This window comes from Bos javanicus, chromosome 9 (genome assembly GCF_032452875.1).
Source record: "Bos javanicus breed banteng chromosome 9, ARS-OSU_banteng_1.0, whole genome shotgun sequence".
Lineage (NCBI taxonomy): Eukaryota > Metazoa > Chordata > Mammalia > Artiodactyla > Bovidae > Bos > Bos javanicus.
In genome coordinates, this window is record NC_083876.1 from 98,106,007 (window position 1) to 98,124,254 (window position 18,248).

Below are 18,248 nucleotides of genomic sequence, written 5' to 3' on the forward strand. Positions count from 1 at the left end.
GAATTTTTATATGTTCCGTTCTTTGTTCAACTGGAGAAACTCTATGGGCCAGTGTAAATTCCTACTGGACCAGAATTATGTCTGATTCATCACCTGCATCAACCGCCCACACAGGTCTGAAGGTATTTGTTGAAATATAACGTCTATACCTTTCAACTCCAGTAAGTGTCTTACCTGTACAGTAAACACATTGATTTGTTATCACTTTAAATCATATAGCAATAGTGTATAAAAATAATTTAAAAATTACTGAATATATCAAATAATTAGTAGATATCCAAAAAGCTTTTTTAACTAAAACAACTGTAAACTGTTCCCTAAGCTTTTCATTGTCCTGCCAACCTAAGATGTTTTCTTCTTATTAATACTGCACAGATCTTTAGAAAAACTAATATCAATTACTTTGATTTCCCAGGCTACCCAAACTGCTAATAGAACTTAGTAATTAAAGCTATTTTAAAATGATCCTAAATCTGAGCATCTTCCCATTTAGCCTGATTAGAAGCAGTCATCAATATTAACATCAATCACTGACAATTCAGTATACATTTGACATGGTAGAGGTGATCATTATCTAAAATCTCTTTCCTAAGATGTGACTATTATCTGGGGAAAAACATGTAATGAGGAATTAAGATATTTCTATTCCCAATAACTGATTCTACCATGAATCTTGTATATTCAGAGGCAAAGATCTCTTTATTGCAATATTCCATCTCACACTAAATGGCCTTGAATTCTGCCAGTATTTTAAAAGGCCACTTTGTTCATTCCCTCCCTTTCACCACATATGCAATAAGACATCAATACATTGTGCACTGTCTTATAAATGTGTTCAGAGGCAGGTCCCAAACTGATGATAGGTATCCAGAATAAAACAGTATTCAGAACTGCTAAAATCAACATAAGTTTTATAGAACCACTTGGCCACATTTTAAAGACTTTGGTCAAACTGACTAGTATAACCAGGAAATTATAGATACTGATTCTTAAGTCCTTTGGTAGAATTCTCATCATTTGCCAAAACTTCATTCAAATATGACTGGCCACAAGACTTTGCAGCCACCAAGTGATGGTCTGAAAACTTCTATGGTATTTGAAGGGCACGGTGATCTACGTTCTAGAGAAAAACAAAAGCTTTAGAGCAGAGTCATCTGCTTTGTCAGAGCAAACTTCGTGTCATGTCACCTACTTCTGTCCTTATAAAGTTCTAGTCTGCTGTCTTAAGAAGTCTGTAAGTTTAACGGACTGGTTCCAAATCCTGACAGGAATATGTCAAGGCTTTATATTGTCACCTGCTTATTTAACTTATATGTAGAGTACATCATGTGAAATGCTGGACTGAATGACTCACAAGCTGGAATCAAGATTGCCAGGAGAAAGATCAACAACCTCAGACATGCAGATGATACCATTCTAAGGGCAGAAAGCTAAGAGGAACTAAAGAGCCTCTTGATGAGAGTGAAAGAAGACAGTGAAAAAACTGGCTTAAAACAACATTCAAAAAACAAAGATCATGGCATACAGTCCCATCACTTCATGGCAAATAGATGGGGAAACAATGGAAATAGTCACAGACTTTATTTTGGGCTGTTCCAAAAATCACTGCAGATGATGACTGCAGCCATGAAATTAAAAGACGCTTGTTCCTTGGAAGAAAAGTTATGACAAACCTAGACAGCATATTAAAAAGCAGAGACACTACTTTACCAACAAAGGTCCATATAGTCAAAGCTATGGTTTTTCCAATAGTCATGTATGGGTGTGAGAACTGGACTGTAAAGAAGGCTGAGCACAGAATTGATGCTTTTGAACTGCGGTGTTGAAGAAGACTCTTGAGAGTCCCTTGGAGAGCAAGGAGATCAAACCAGTCAATCCTAAAGAAAATCAATCCTGAACAGTCATTGGAGGGACTAATGCTGAAGCTGAAGCTCTAATACTTTGGCCACCTGATGCAAAGAGCCAAGTCATTGGAAAAGACCCTGATGTTGGGAAAGATTGAGGGCAACAGGAGAAAAGGGCAGCATAGGATGAGATGGTTAGACAGCATCACTGACTCAGTGGACCTACGTTTGAGCAAACTCTGGGAAATAGTGAAGGACAGAGACGCCTGGAGTGCTGCACTCCACGGGGTCGAAAAGAGTTGTTCACAACTTAGCAACTGAACAACAACAAATAAGTTAAATGCCAAAATTAAATTACAACGGTCAACAATCACTTACAGATGGAAGACCAACTGTCCTTATACTACAGTAACCAGCTCTTCCAACAGGAAGCTGAAGTGTTAACCCTGTGACCTGCCTGGGGGGCGGGGGGTGGGGGTGGGGGTGGGCGTCCCTTTTAAAAGGATACTGTAAGAATTGATATTGATTTTGTGTAACTATAATAAGAAAGAGAAATGTGTAAATAAGACAGACACAAAAATTGAAATGATAGACAAAACCGTGACTGAAACAAAAATTCAGTTTGTTCATAATAATATAAAAAATACAAGAAAATACTCTAATAAAATAGTCTAATGTAATAAATGTTTTAGAAAAGGCAGAGGAACCAGAGATCAAATTGCCAACATCTGCTAGATCATTAAAAAAGCAAGAGAGCTCCAGAAAAACATCTATTTCTGCTTTACTGACTATGTCAAAGCCTTTGACTGTGTGGATCACAATAAACTGTGGAAAATACTGACAGAGATGGGAATACCAGACCACCTGACCTGCCTTTTGAGAAACCTGTATGCAGGTCAGGAAACAACAGTTAGAACTGGACATGGAACAACAGACTGGTTCCAAATAGGAAAAGGAGTACGTCAAGGCTGTATATTGTCACCCTGCTTATTTAACTTCTATGCAGAGTACATCATGAGAAATGCTGGGCTGGAAGATGCACAAGCTGGGATCAAGATTGCCGGGAGAAATATCAATAACCTCAGATATGCAGATGACACCACCCTTATGGCAGAAAGTGAAGAGGAACAAAAAGCCTCTTGATCAAAGTGAAGGAGTAGAGTGAAAAAGCTGGCTTAAAGCTCAACATTCAGAAAACGAAGATCATGGCATCTGATCCCATCACTTCATGGCAAATAGATGGGGAAACAGTGGAAACAGTGTCAGACTTTAATTTGGGGGGCTCTAAAATCACTGCAGATGGTGACTGCAGCCATTAAATTAAAAGATGCTTACTCCTTGGAAGGAAGGTTATGACCAACCTAGATAGAATATGTAAAAGCAGAGACATTACTTTGCCAACAAAGGTCCGTCTAATCAAGGCTATGGTTTTTCCAGTGGTCATGTATGGATGTGAGAGTTGGACTGTGAAGAAACCTGTGCGACTAAGAATTGATGCTTTTGAACTGTGGTGTGGAGAAGACTCTTGAAAGTCCCTTGCAGTGCAAGGAGATCCAACCAGTCCATCCTAAAGGAGATTAGTCCTGGGTGTTCAATGGAAGGGCTGATGTTGAAGCTGAAACTCCAGTACTTTGGCCACCTCATGCGAAGAGTTGACTCATTGGAAAAGACCCTGATGCTGGGAGGGATTGGGGGCAGGAGGAGAAGGGGACAAAAGAGGATGAGATGGCTGGATGGCATCACTGACTCCATGGACGTGGGTTTGGATAGACTCCGGGAGTTGGTGATAGACAGGGAGGCGTGGTGTGCTGCAATTCATGGGGTTGCGAAGAGTCAGACACGACTGAGCAACTGAACTGAACTGAATGTAATAAAAAAATAATCAAGCTAACTTCTCCATAATAGAACATATTTTACAGAAATTTTTCTGGAAAACATAAGCAAAACTAACATTCAAAGGATTTGGTAGGTGCAATCCTATGTGAGAAGGATTGTTTTATTTAAAATATTAGTAGTATTAACTTTCAATACTTAAGTTATATGTTATGTGCATATTAACTTTGAATGTGTCTTTTATATCCATCTCTCAGCATTTCACTGCTATTCCTTATGGCAACCCAGGTAAGTACTACAATGGTCTCATGGTTTGAAATCAGACTAACTAAACCCTTTAGTGGGGGCTTCCCTGGTGGTTCAGTCAGTAAAGAGTCTTCCTGCAATGATGGAAACCCTGGTTTGTTCCCCAGATTGGGAATAGCCCATGGATAAGGAAATGGCAACTCACTCCAGTATTCTTGCCTGGAAAATCCCATTGACAGAGGAACCTTGGCAGGCTACAGACCATGGGGTCGCAAGAGTCGGACGTGAGTTAGTGACTAAACCTAAACTCTTAAGTGAATGGATCCATTTTACTCCTTGGGAAAATAAAGATCATAACTCCTAAGACTCTAGCTTCTAGAGAAGTTCAATTGTTAATAAAACCAGATTTATAAAACTTCATACAATTTGGCTGATTTTTCACTGCAGAAATCATAAGAATGCATATGGAACTGGAGGTTGCAGATTGCCTGGTTTCGGCTCCCACTCACTGAATGCAGTGTCCAAAGAACCCCACTGCTAGTGCCAGCAGCCCTATAAGGGTCTCCCTCCCCCTTGCACCTGGAATGTTCCTGGGATGGCAGAATGAAGTGACAGAGGGAAGAAGACCACTTGTGCCAAACTAAACAAGAGAATAAATATGGCAAACCACTTTTCATCATTGCCCCAAATACCCTAAGTAGGAGAGACATATAAACAATGGTTTGCTAAACATTAATAAATAGCTTCTAAATAATTAAAAGTGGAAAATGTTCTATGAGAAACTAGATAGTTATAAAGAGAACTCTGTGCATGAAGAAACTGTTACAAGGCACAGAGGCAAGAGAACTAACTAGCATTTAGAAACAGACCACAGAGGAGCCTGAATTTCCTTCAAGTCCTGGAACAGCGGGTGTGCATTCCCGCTTTTACCCTTGGTTCTGGCTGTTCCTTAAGGCCGGAACGCCAGGGGTACATCCTGGGGGCTGAGACCGTGGCCTCTGGAAAGTCTTCTCTCTGCAATTTCTACTTCAGCCTGGATCACTTGCAATTGTAAAGGTACACTCTCATGACTCTCTCCTTCCAGACAGCACGTCTCTTATGGCAAAATTTTGTGTCTTATTTAGCTTGTATTGCCACCAATGGCTGACACGACAGTGGCAGACAAATCTTTATTCAATTAAATAAATCCTCCTAGAAGCAACCTAGATGTCCATCAGCAGATGAATGGATAAGAAAGCTGTGGTACATATACACAATGGAGTATTACTCAGCCATTAAAAAGAATTCATTTGAATCAGTTCTAATGAGGTGGATGAAACTGGAGCCTATTATACAGAGTGAAGTAAGCCAGAAGGAAAAACACCAATACAGTATACTAATGCATATATATGGAATTTAGAAAGATGATAACAATAACCCTGTGTACGAGACAGCAAAAGAGACACTGATGTATGGAACAGTCTTATGGACTCTGTGGGAGAAGGAGAGGGTGGGAAGATTTGGGAGAATGGCATTGAAACATGTAAAATATCATGTATGAAACGAGATGCCAGTCCAGGTTCAATGCACGATACTGGATGCTTGGGCCTAGTGCACTGGGATGACCCAGAGGGATGGTATGGGGAGGGAGGTGGGAGGAGGGTTCAGGATGGGGAGCACATGTATACCTGTGATGGATTCATTTTGATATTTGGCAAAACTAATACAATTATGTAAAGTTTAAAAATAAAATAAAAATTTTAAAAAAATAAATAAAAGCTAATAACAACAACAAAAATAAATAAATAAATCCTCCTAGATTCCAACTGCCTCATTTGTAATACTGAAGTTTTCTATTCCTTTCAGCTTCTATAATTCTATGATATTTTTAAATTGAAATACTGTACTATTCCCTTAACTATTTTGCATCTATCAAAGAACAAAGCATCTTCTATAGTTTACCTTGATTTCTCCCTTTCATGCAAGCCAGTCCTGTGTGCTCACAAGAGCCAAGTTTCACACACAGCAGTTAACAGAGTAGCCTCAGACATGTTTTTAATATGGGAAAGACACAACCTTGGGTCTTGGGAAGGGCAGTCAACTGCACTCTGAGCCATGTATCCAATTTACCAAATATATAATTCAGTAATAATAATAATTCAATTCCATCTCTATCACTCTCTTTCTCCCCCTCATACCCCGCCTCCTTCTCTTTCTTGATGTTTGACCATTCATAAAAATCAAGTCAGTGCCACAGAAGGACTTGACTTTTAGGGTAAAGTCATCAATATGATTATGAGTGATGGCTCAAAAGCATCAGACTTGAGTTTGCTTGACTGTGCGTGAGACCATTATCTGTTAATGATGCTTTTCTTACCCTACATCTCAAATGTTCTATAATAGTAGAGCTTTGTCACATTACCTCACCTTGTTATTAAATCTTTATTTAAATAACTCTTAATTTGCATTGCTCTTCCAAGGAATTTTATTTCTTAATTTGGCTGACAGATTTTTCAAACCGTCATTATGATTTAAGAGTTTGCTGATTCTCAGTGATAATCACATAAAGTTCAAAGGAAAACAAATTGATGATACTTAATCGTCTCTGATGATTCCACTGATTGTTTTACACCAGAGGATCTGTTACCTTGTACATGTAAATACCTCAAGCACATGACTAATTTCAGATTTCAGGGACTGGGGACCTGATCCATTTCGTATGATGCGTCTAGCTGAAATTCATGAAATATGACCTACTCTTCAGACCTACTCTATCAATCTCAATTCCTTATGTTCACTCAGTTAGTAGCAATATCAGCTCTAAATCAGAAAGGCATCAGGGATGTTCACAGAAAAATCTGACTCCCAAACGAACAAATAACAAGCTACAAGGCATCCTGGGTACAAGGCATTCCATTAAGAACTAAATACTTCAGTACTCACAGTGCTGTGCCTGAAACACAGTGGAAATTATAATAAAAGTCAATTATTTGACACTTTCTAAATCTCAGTAACAGTTCCATATTACTTAAATACCCATACAATTTGCTCACAAAAAAAGTTAATGTTAAATTACTATAATTTTCATATGCTCCTACTATTGGACAGTACATCTTTTTTTTTAATCTCCTGTGGAAACAAGTCACCAGAAAAAAAAAAAAATCTCAGCCACATAAATTTATTCTACTAATCTGACATGAAATAAATACTCAACACAAATACATAAGAAGAGCAACACATCTTTGGCTAAATTATGGCTTTGAAATTGTTGAGCTCTCTCCCTCTGTTGTGGAGCAATGTAGAAAACCAACCAACAAAGAAGGTTTCAAACCTCTATTTTACCAACAAGGTAACTGTTCAAGGGTGATAAAGAGATCATTAAAGGTAACACACTGCCTGTTCAAGGCATCTTATGGGATTTATTGGGCAAACACGTGCAGATCCTAACTGTCTCTGAAGCTTCTCAAGAGACCTTGACTGTGTAAACAGTGACATAGGACGCGTGTAGTGCAAACATCAATGAGAAGAGAAGACGTGGAGAAGCAAAATGTGGCTAGAGACACAGACGGTTAGACTGAGATCCCAGGGCATCAAATCTGCAATAAACACAGATGCACACACACACATACACTTCAAATGGGGCCAGACATCCCTCATAACTCAAGAATTCTAACACCCAGAAGAGGCTTATGATAAGAACCCCTGAGCAAAGTGGACAGAAGTGAGTGGAAGCTGGACAAACAGGTTTCCCGTCAGGACTGGACCAACTCTTAAGCTTTCACCTCTACTTAGCCTTAATGTGAGTCCCAGAGAAGTTAATTCAATTCACACAGAATCTCTAGCTTGAAATTAGGAAGAAATGAAAAACTACAATTTCATATTTGACTTCTGTATTCTCTCCTTCCCTAGAAACTACCTATTATTTATAAAATTAAATAGTGAAACAGTACCTTAACTTAAAATGTTAGCAAATCCTTGTAAATTTGGGTCATTTGTTAGGTTAATGAGAAACACGTTTTTCTTCATTTAGTTTCCTTAAAAGTCACTAACTTATGTCACTTGTTCTTAAATTTACTTCATCAGTATTAATTTTTATGCATTAATTTCTAATTTGCGCAATATTTTTCTGCACAAAACTGGATTTTCAAGCCAATGGATGACAAGACTAAAACTGCTTGAAGAAAGCATCTCTAACAACTCCAAGTGCTACAATACAATCAGTGCAGATGATGTTTTCAGATTCTTTCATAGTCTCTTTCAGTTTCATTCATGATCAGCTAAAAAAAAAAAGACAAATTCTGAATTGCTGAAATGTGAATTTCCTTCTCAACTTGTAATTTGTTTCAGTACACACTGTATTTCCCTCTGTAAAGAATTCCACATTATTTATTTTCCTTTATGCCTAACAATAAAAGTAAAACAACAATATCCCAAAATGGTTGTTACTACTGTTCAACTCTTTGAGGCACAGAATGAATGAAAAGCTTTCAAACAACTCTTTCAGGATTTAATATGTTAGTATAGATGGATGACACGTGGTAAACAATCGTCCCGCCAGTGCAGGAGACAGGAGACTCAGTGTCAGTCCCTGGGTGGAGATGATCTCCTGGGGTAGGAAATGGCAAGCCACTCCAGTGATCTTGACTGGGAAATCCCAAGGACAGAGAAGCCTGGCGGACAATAATCCACGGGGTCACAAAGAATTGGACACAACTGAGAGACTGAGAACGCACAAGAACAGATAGGCTAGACTAAAAAAAAAAAAAAACTGTTTAGACCAACTGAAGAAAATTTTTTATTAAGGAAACAGGAAAGGCGACAGATTGTCTACATCTATAGACGCCCCACCACGCACACACCTCTCTCCACACCTCTGTGGTTCTGCCGCTAACTAGGTCAGGCCTGCCCGTCTGCCTCGAGGTCATCTTGCTTCACACCACTATAAACATTCTCAAGGAAACAAAGACCTGTTTTGCATTAAATATTCTAAAACAGTGTATTTTATATTTTCCATAATCTCATGCTTATCCCAACCTGTTTATTCCTTAGAATGCTCTACTTGGGGAAATGGCACCACCATTCCCCAGTTGCTCAGGCCTAGTAAAGAACAATTGTTGAAAAGGTAAAACTGTGACTTACATGTAAATGTCAAATAAACACATGTCAAAAATTTTATATACTCAGTAATTAATGAGGAAAACAGATGTTAAAATCAGTTAAAATGGGAACTTGAAGAGCAAGGTGCTTACAATCAATTTTAAAAAGTAGTGCTACGATTGCTCTAATTGTTACAAAATGAGTTAATGTCCAATGGTGCAATAAATGATACATTTTTAAATCATCTTTTCCACCAGGCAGGAAGTACCTGCATCTCTACCATATCATAATCTATATATTGACCTCTTCCCCTACAGTTATGAAACAGGTCAGAAAACAGAAAATCAAAGGACAAAGCCTACACTGAACTGAAGGAACGCCCAGCAGTGCCTGCCCATTTCTATTCTTCAAAAGATTGTTCTGATATTCTTACCCCTTGATCATAAATAATCCCCACAGATTGTTCTTTAAACAGAAAGTCTAGCCTCATTAGGTTTAACCTAATTATTCAGAGATGCAATGCAGCGAGGGTCCTGATTAAAAATACGAGTCTTCTTGAGTTTACTCTGCAAATTTGGGGCCTTACAGTACTGAGTAACTATGAAGGATTGAGAATTAACTTTTCTCTGCACTTTTTGTTTAGTGTCTCTTACAGGATTAGATTCTTAAATCCTCAATTATGTTTTTATTGTGAGTCTAGAAGACCAAGTCCAAGAGACTTTCCCCAACAGATTTCACCTTGGTCTATGCATCTGGGTGTATTCTTCTCTTCTTGGATTCCAAAATTTTCTCAGCTCTCTGATCTGGCAGGGGACCACACAAGTTATGAGGCTGGCACCATGTAAGCCAGTTTCTACGCCAAGGTTCTTGGGAGGACTCTGTAGGCATTAAACCACATTGGTCTTCATACAGGCTTCCAAGGGAGTACCTCTCTCTAATAGTGAGTGATTCATACCTGATTCAATGACAATCACTCTCAAAAGTTGTATTAGTTGCACAATTGATTTTTCCAACTACATTCTGGTAAAAAGAGGGCAAGATTCTTACGAATCTATTCACGAATAATTAGATTGCCAAGTAACAAATATCAGTAAAATTGTCATTTCTGAATCCTACGGGACAAGTAAAAATCAGATACCATTAAAACACTTCAGTTTACCACACTAAAGTCTATTACACTGAAACTTAAAGACATCTCAAGAAAGAGAAAGGGCTTCCTCACAGAACCATGAAGAATACACCATTCAAACAGTACCAACAATGTCCAAATAAATTTCTCTCATCAGTTCATTCAGTCCTTGGTGATTAAGTCTCACTCCACCGGATATCATTTCATCTGCTGCTGGACTGAAGGAAGACCCAGAAGCCCTGCCTCTGGCCCTGGTCTAGTCTGAGCATTTCTAACAGTGCCCGCTTGGAAGCCTGCTCTCAAACTTGTCCACTGAAGTGAAGTAGCCCACCGTGCGGTACCGTTCCTCCCATAGATTCTGAGACTCTTCCTTGTTGAAAGTACAAATTCTAACCTATAGCTTATAGCAGAGCCATCAAGCAAGCACTAGAAAGAACAACTGTTTGATAATGAGACTCATTACTGTCGTTAACTTATTATAGTAACCAATAATATCACAACGAACAAGAGTAAAATTAACACGTGGGATAGAACACATAACTATTTCATAATCATTTCCTCTGTGAGTTAAAAATATACCAGGGACACTGACAAATATCCAGGGCCTTTGCAAAATGTGTACTATCTATAAAATATGTATATAAGTAAATAATATTTTGCTTCTACAATCTTAACCTATTGAAGGTTGACCATCTTTTCATATTGACAACTTAACCTATGCAGCTCTTATGACAGCTTGAGTTAATTAAGAAACATAGAACCACCAAACAAACCTCATATTTTCTTCCTATCTTTCTACTTACAAAATGAAAGAATAATCTTTCTGATTGTCCAGAGGTCCTCTGGAAAAATGCAAAGACAGTTTTCAGCATAAAAGAAAAAAATTTTTTTTCTAAATTTCACACCAAATCTAAGGAAGGCCAAATCAAGAATTGGCAAAAAAGCTTTTCTTGGTTAATTAAGATAGACGCATGGGAGTATGAAAAACAATGCTTGGTTATTTATCAAGATAAAAAAAAAAAGAAGGCACAGGAGTATATGGAAACTTTGGTTCTTCACAAGGGAGGAATCACTGGTTATCAATCTTTGCTGTTGTTTGCATGCATTTGTTTTATTTTGTCTTTGTAAACAATCAAAGACATGATGAGATCAACACAAAGCTGAGAAAATTATTCTTGAGATACAAAATCCCTACCACATGGGCAAATTACTCAGCAGGTAAAGAAGAACCTTTTACCATTCTTAGTTCATCTAAGACCAATTTATCATTTTAAGAGAGTGAGTTAATTTACACCTTTGTATTTGTGCAATGCTTGGTGGTAAAGTTTTTATGGAATACTTCCATTTCCTTATTCTCTCTTGTAAATAAATCCTATCAAAACTGAGCAAATTTTACTAAAAATTTAATACATCCCATTATTTCTTATCAGATTCAGATACTGCAAGGCAAGGCAGGGAAAATCCCATTCCCCCAGCCAGTCTCTCTAACTGGCATACTCACTCCTTCATCCACCCTCCTATGCTGGGAGTTAACTAGTCCTTTAGGGAAACACTGGTCTCATTTTTCTCTTGATAAGCCAAAGAACTCATGCAGCTGTGTTCCTTTGTCATTATTGCCTCTACGGATAAAAATTATTAGTTATGACTTTTAGCAAATTTAATAGCTTCTACTTCATAGAGAAGGATGGGAGGTAGTGAGGGCATCTATCATACACAGCATTTTAGCAGGTCAGCAAAGCTTACAACATACAGCACACAGTTTTCTGTGGCCACATTCCTCTCTTTTCTACCTTCCAAAAGTGCCAAAAAGGAACACACTCGTTTATTTTTATTCATAAATTAAGAGTCAAAAAAATTTTTTTTAATTTAAATATCTTTCGCATTAATTGTTTTAGTATACTATCTTACCTACTGAATATAACCAACTGATATACCCAACAGAATGCAGAGTGTCAGAGAATACAGCGGAGATAAGAAGGCCTTCTTCAATGAACAATCCAAAGAAATAGAGGAAAACAACAGAATGGGAAAGACCAGAGATCTCTTCAAGAAAATTGGAAATATCAAGGAAACATTTCATGCAAGAATGGGCATGATAAAGGACAGAAAAGGTAAGGACCTAACAGAGGCAGCAGAGATAAAGAGGAGGCAAGAATACACTGAAGAACTATACAAAAAAGGTCTTAATGACTCAGATAATCACAGTGGTATGGTCACTCACCTAGTGCCAGACATCCTGGAGTGTGAAGTCAAGTGGGCCTTAGGAAGCATTAGTATGAACAAAGCTAGTATAGGTGATGAAACTCCAGCTGAGCTATTTCAAATCCCAAAAGATGATGCTGTTAAAACACCGCACTCAACATGTCAGCAAATTTGGAAAATTCAGCAGTGGCCACAGGACTGGAAAAGGTAAGTTTTCATTCCAATCCCAAAGAAGAGCAATGCCAAAGATGTTCAAACTACCTTACAACTGAACTCATTTCACATGCTAGCAAGGTTATGCACAAAATCCTTCAAGCTAGACTTCAGTAGTACATGAACCAAAAACTTTAGATGTACAAGCTGGTTTTAGAAAAGGCAGAGGAACCAAAGATCAAATTGGTTCCAACACTGGAAAGCCAACACTCATTGGATCACATTACAATATACATATCGTCATGATGGAACTGCTTTCTTGTTTACTACTTTATTGCCCACTATTCCACTGCATACTGACAGTTATTCTAATATCATGACTGTCTGTGGCCCTTTTTACCTCCCTAATTGTTATGATTCTTACTACAAATCACATGAATTATCAAGGAAAGGAGGAAGGAAGGGAGGGAAGGGGAGGATGACGAGAGGAAAGGAAAGAAGGAACAAAAAAAGAAAGAAAGACAAGTCGTTATTATCTCATTCATGGAAAAGGCTGGAGGAGGAAGCACCTAACTGGAAATCCAAAAGATGAAATCTCCAATGCTATAATTGACTTCGTACTTGTTTTTTGTTTTTTGCCTTTTGGCTGCATGGTGCTTAGTTCCCTGACCAGGAAATGAACCCACAGCCACTGCATTGCAAGCACAGATTCTTAACCACTGGACCAACAGGGAACTCCCTATAATTGATTTTTGTGCATCTCCAAATAGTCAGCTCAGTTATGCACCTGAGCACCCTCCCTGCCTTACAGAAGACAGCTGAGAGCAGCAATACAAGAGATCTATTACAGCTCTTCTTTTTTAGTGTTCTCTTTTACAGAATAAAAAAGAGACTGAGTCAGGTGGTCTTCAATTATTTCTTTGATACCTAGGATTTTTTTGATGTCATAGTTGTTGTCTTTTGGAAACTAAATTGTGATTGATTTTTTTAAAAAGCATTCATAATAAAGGAGTAAGTAACCAGTCAGATATGATTAAGACATTACATCAATCTCACTCCTAAGTGTCTCATCAAAAGATTCTCACACACATACACAAAAGAACCAGTCTTGTTATTTCCAGAGCAATTGTTCATAAACTTTCTAAAGCAGATCCCAGTTTTCCTAGGCAAAATGAAGATACCAAATATGTGAAATAAATAAGTTCCTAAAAAATAAAGAGCTACAAGAAAAAAACGGTCAAGAACAGAAAGTACACAAGTAAAACAAAACTGATTAGGAAACTAAAGTAGTATAGAAAGTTATAAAATAAAAAGTCAAACTTATTCCCCCACCCCTCTGGGCAGTGTCTTCAAGGGTTAACACTATTAGCAATTTCTTCTCATTCCGTCTAGAATAATTTTTATACATTCATCCAAATATATTTATCTCAAAGGAAGTATTTTGCTAACTAAATTTATGAAAATAAACCAAGGAGAATATAGAGTCCAGTTTTTGAGTAAAAGCTTATTATGGAGCCAAATGTCACAGAGGATAATTGCAGACTCAAGAAATTCTAACACTCATTTTATCAGGTAATTTAATTTGATTACTTAATATTACAAGTCTGTATTCAAACACATGAGCAGCTAGACTATTAATATAAATTGGTTTTAGCAGTCTGTCTTAAAAATCTCAAATACAGAAATCTGAATGAGATGTAGTAAGTTTGGTTTCAAAGTCGAATTACTGATAATATACAGAAGTTGGTTGAATTCTTTACTTGTGAATATAGCTCAAACAAACAAAAATGCTCAGACCTTTGAGCAAGCATTAAGCTAACATCTTACATTCACTTTTTGTTGTACAGCTCACTAAGGTGTGCCAGAGGTCAGCAGGCCTTCTTGCTGCTCACCTAAGAAATAGAAAACTTGCTTCTATGCTCAGTGTAATCACAGTCTCACAATTTTCAATGCCTTCGATTACTTTTCTTGCCTATGTCCCCTCACATCCATGTCATCACTCCTCTGTTGCAACAAATAGTATGGAGAAATGCTCTCAGTTCCTGTTACAGAACACCATGTTAAGAGTTCCCAGTTCTAGGGATTCAAGTCAGCCCTCTGCTACCCTCGCGACTCGGCTGGTGAAGAATCCACCTGCAACGCGGGACACCCGGGTTTGATCCCTGGGTTGGAAAGATCCCCTGGAGAAGGGAAAGGCTACCCACTCCAGTACTCTGGCCTGGAGAATTCCATGGACTGTATAGTCCATGGGGTCGCAAAGAGTCAGACACAACTGAGTGACTTTCACTTTCTGCAACTGTAGCGCAAAATAATTGTCTATGGAGCAAAATGTGTTGATCACTAGAAAGTGTCCCAAATACTCCCCTATACACCATCCCCCAACTATTTTCAGAAAGGTCACAGCATGTCTATCCTAAAATTAAGAACTATTTGAGGCTACAAGTAAGGAGACTATAGATAGAAACTGACACCACTGCGTAACTCAAGACTAGAACATCAAACACCACATGTGCCTACTTCGCAATATCAAGACAGCTTTCTCCTAAAAGCTTCAAAATGCTCTGCCTAAGAACATACTTTGTACCACATTTTCATAACATATATTCTCTGCCCTGAGATTTTACATTATGCTACATGAGATTCCAACAGTCAGTCTCCCTGTATTTACAAGAATTCTTTCATTATGCAACTCTTCTGAGGAAATTAAAGTCTTGGTTATCTTTTTCTCTAAAAAATCATATTACTACTGTGTGAGGAAGCTCCTTTTTACCAATAAGCAGTTATCTCTTGGCTTGGCTCACAATGTAGATATGAGAATGTACAAACACACTTTTATCTGTTGACTTGGCTAGGCGGTGGTGGCCAGTTGTTTGATCAAACATTCATCTAGATGCAGCTGTGAAGATGACTTTGTAGTTGTGATTAACATCTGCAATCAGCTGACTTTAAGTAAAGGAACTATCCTCTACAATGTAGATGGACTTCCTACAGTCAAAGAGCAAAAAACCTGAGATTAACTGGGAAAGGAATTCTGCCTTAATTCTGTCACATAAAATTCCTGCCTGAGTTTCCAGCCTGCTGGCCTGCCCTAAAAATGTCATACTTGCCAGGCCTCGTAGCCATGTGAGCCAATTCTTTAAAATAAATCTTACTACAGCTCTCTTATTATATCTATCTAACCTTGGTTCTGTTTCTCTGGAACCCCAACTGATACACATATCAAATCTCTGTCAACACAATATTCAACACATATTTATTGAGGGCATTTATGTGTCAGAGACATTTCTTTGCCAAGAAAGGTCCGTCTAGCCAAGGCTATGGTTTTTCCAGTGGTCATGTATGGCTGTGAGAGTTGGACTGTGAAGAAACCTGCGCACCAAAGAATTGATGCTTTTGAACTGTGGTGTTGGAGAAGACTCTTGAGAGTCCCTTGGACTGCAAGGAGATCCAACCAGTCCATTCTGAAGGAGATCAGCCCTGGGATTTCTTTGGAAGGAATGATGCTGAAGCTGAAACTCCAGAATTTTGGCCACCTCATGCGAAGAGCTGACTCATTGGAAAAGACTCTGATGCTGGGAGGGATTGGGGTAGGAGGAGAAGGGGACAACAGAGGATGAGATGGCTGGATGGCATCACTGACTCGATGGACGTGAGTCTGAGTGAACTCCGGGAGTTGGTGATGGACAGGGAGGCCTGTCGTGCTGCGATTCATGGGGTCGCAAAGGGTCGGACACGACTGAGGACTGAACTGAACTGATGTGTCAGATAGTGTTCTAGGTGATTGGATTCCCAGGTGGCTCAGTGGTAAAGAATCTGCCTGCCAAAGTGGGAGACCTGGGTTTGATCTCTGGGTTGAGGAAGATCCCCTGGAGAAGGAAATGCCAACCTACTCCATTATTCTTGCCTGGGAAATCCCGTGGACAGAGGAGCCTGGCGGGCTACAGCCTATAGTGTCACAAGAGTTGGACATGACTTAGCAACTAAAGAACAACAACTCTTCCAGGTGATGGTGATATAATAATAGAACTGACAAAAGTCTCTATGTCCACAGAGCTCATACTTTAATTGTACTGAGACGAGAAGTTAAATTTTTAGGTAAAGTGACCATGCGATTTATCACACAATCCAGGACACTTTAAAGGTGAAATGGGGCACAAGTAATAATTATGCCAGGACAGCATGCCTAAACCATAAATATTCTGGACAACTCAGCCTGATACAGATCTCCTTAACCTTTAGTAAACTTTGGGCCCATCTACCCCAAAGGACAATGTATTTGGTTAAGTACAGAGAGCCAAAGAAGTATATAATTAATCAAGGTTGAGTCACAGACCTACAAGGATCTCAGATTCACGGTACCAGTGGGTTCATATTCCAGTTATGCCTAGATCAATTACATATTATACAAAGCATTCAACTTTTATGAGTCTTAATTATGCCATTTAGAAATCTATATATTAATGAGAACTAATGAGAATCTGTAAATTATGTATGAAAAGAGTTGTGACATGACAGACATTCAATAAAGAGTATATGAAAATAGATCGGCAGTCTTCCCGGTGGTCCAGTGGTTAACAGTCCGCCTTGCAATGTGAGGGAAACCAGCTCGATCCCCAGTCTGGGAGGGTCCCACCTGTCGCGAAGCGGCTAAGCCCGTGTGCCACAACTGAGCCTGAGCTCTAGAGCCACGGAGGAACAACTACTGAAGCCCATACGCCCTAGAAAAAGCCTGCGCCCCACAAAGGAAGCCACAGCAGTGAGAAGCCCGCACTCCGCAATGAAGAGCAGCCAACGCCCTCCGCAATTAGAGAAAGCCCGAAGGCAGCAACAGAGACCCCAGGGCAGCCAAAAATAAATAACTATTTTTTTAAAAAATAGATCACCAAAATAAGCAAGGGTGGGGACAGTTTTGCTTATAAGTCTTTATATTCTCCTTGACCATTTGGCCCTGGAAGGAGATAATTTTATTAAATGCAACAGTAATAATGAAATTACAGCCATGCTTATAACAATTGTGAGCACAGGCGTGCATGGCTGACTCAATCCGCCATTTATCATTTTTAATATTGCTAGAAGTTACTCTGGATTCACGTTTCAAATGTCTACATTCATGAAACCAAATTCCACACCAACACACACTAAAGTGGAGGCTGGCTCAAGAAGAAAGCTGCCAGTTGTCCAGCCTGGCTGGGAACGGCTGCCAGGAAACAACGGGGAGGACGCTTTATCTGAAGCATCGTGACCTAAGCCAAAACAGCTGTAAACACGTGATAGCATTTTTGAAGCAGGTTTGACAACTCTTTGCTGTTGCTGTTTTGTCTCTAAGAGAGTCCTGTCTGACCCTTTGCGACCCCATGGACTGCAGTTTGCCCGGCTCCTCCGTCCATGGGATTTCCCAGGCAAGAATACTGGAATGGGTTTTCATTCCCTTCTCCAGGGGATCTTCCTGACTCAGAGGTCAGTCGAGCCCACATCTCTTAAATTGGTAGGGGGGTTCTTTACCCCTGAGCCAGTGGGGAAGCCCTTGATAAATCTTTATCCTCGGCTAAAACCTCAGATTGAATACTGTGCCATGCACACTAGCTATCTGCAAAAAGTATAAATACCTCTGAGTATGACCTCAAAAGTAAGAAAAACCCTCCTTTCTCTCCCGTCTTCTTTTCTACTGGCTTATTGCAGGGCCCCATGGTCTTACTCCATTTTCTTGGGATCCTCTCAATACAAGCGTGAGCCAAGGCGATCTACTATGAAAATGATATTCTAAT

General features: G+C 39.0%; 1 protein-coding gene across 4 annotated transcripts in view; it reads right to left on the reverse strand.

The window, feature by feature from the left end:
• PRKN (parkin RBR E3 ubiquitin protein ligase) overlaps positions 1-18,248 on the reverse strand; it is a 1,237,035-nt gene that overhangs the window by 1,137,728 nt on the left and 81,059 nt on the right. The gene's annotated exons all lie outside the window — the stretch shown is intronic.